The sequence below is a fragment of the Merops nubicus genome, unplaced genomic scaffold (genome assembly GCF_000691845.1).
Source record: "Merops nubicus isolate BGI_N331 unplaced genomic scaffold, ASM69184v1 scaffold3332, whole genome shotgun sequence".
Taxonomy (NCBI): domain Eukaryota; kingdom Metazoa; phylum Chordata; class Aves; order Coraciiformes; family Meropidae; genus Merops; species Merops nubicus.
The window spans coordinates 6010-6876 of NW_008595427.1; the positions used below are offsets into that span (position 1 = coordinate 6010).

Here is an 867-nt window from a genome sequence, read left to right on the forward strand (position 1 = left end):
CACCTTCAGCCACCACCATTTTCAGGTGCTTCACGCTAGTAGTTCTTGGAAGTGAACAGGAAACTCGTGCAAAGCCAACTGCTCGACACAGCTCAGAGCTGGTTTAACAACTCCAGGATAGGCCAGCGTGTCCTCCCAGAGGATTACAGGCTTCCTCCGCTGCAAGCAAGGATTAAACGTCAGGCTGGGATCTGCTCAGCATCCCACCCCGTGGACATCCCCGCGGAGGCCCCGCAGCACTGCCCGGCTCGGGCCACACCTCTCCTCCCCTTCCCCACAGGCTGCGCGGTCCCTGCGAGGGGCGGGTCCCAGCAGGACGCGGTGTGACTCCGGGGGAGCGGCTGGCACGGGAGATTCCCACAGCCCCGGGCTTGCTCAGGAGCTCCCTGCTACTCACGGGGAAACCTCTGGCTGCAGGAACTCTGCTTTTCGTTGGGCTGAGCTGTGCTAAGGAGCCCGGAGCGCCCAGGCAGATGGTAACATTTTATGGCTTTCCTAGACAGCAATTGGGCCCATTACCATAATGACAGCTTTAAAACAGAGTAATTTGTAGGAGGCATGTATGGACAGAGCACTGATGGGCTGCATCCCACGGTGCAGCATCGCTCCCCAGACACACACCAGCCCCTGCAGAACCAGGCAGCCTCATCAGGGAGCAGGGGCAGACCTTCATTTGCAGAACAGCCCATTACACACACAGGGCCCCGTAACCGAGTTACCCAGGAGCTGCATCCCTGGCAGCCTCGGGTACTAACCATGGCTTCCAAGAACCCTGGCCCTGCTCCCCACAGATCCCCTTGCCCACCTGCCACTCGTGGCCTCTCTGCACCTCCCCTTCTGCAGGAGGGCAGAGCCGAACCGCTCCAG

The 867-nt window shown here is 60.3% G+C and overlaps 1 protein-coding gene across 1 annotated transcript in view; it reads right to left on the reverse strand.

Annotated features, from left to right (window-relative positions):
- Window positions 1-867, reverse strand: part of SLC25A26 (solute carrier family 25 (S-adenosylmethionine carrier), member 26) — a gene marked incomplete at its 5' end in the record, with an annotated part of 82283 nt that overhangs the window by 473 nt on the left and 80943 nt on the right. The gene's annotated exons all lie outside the window — the stretch shown is intronic.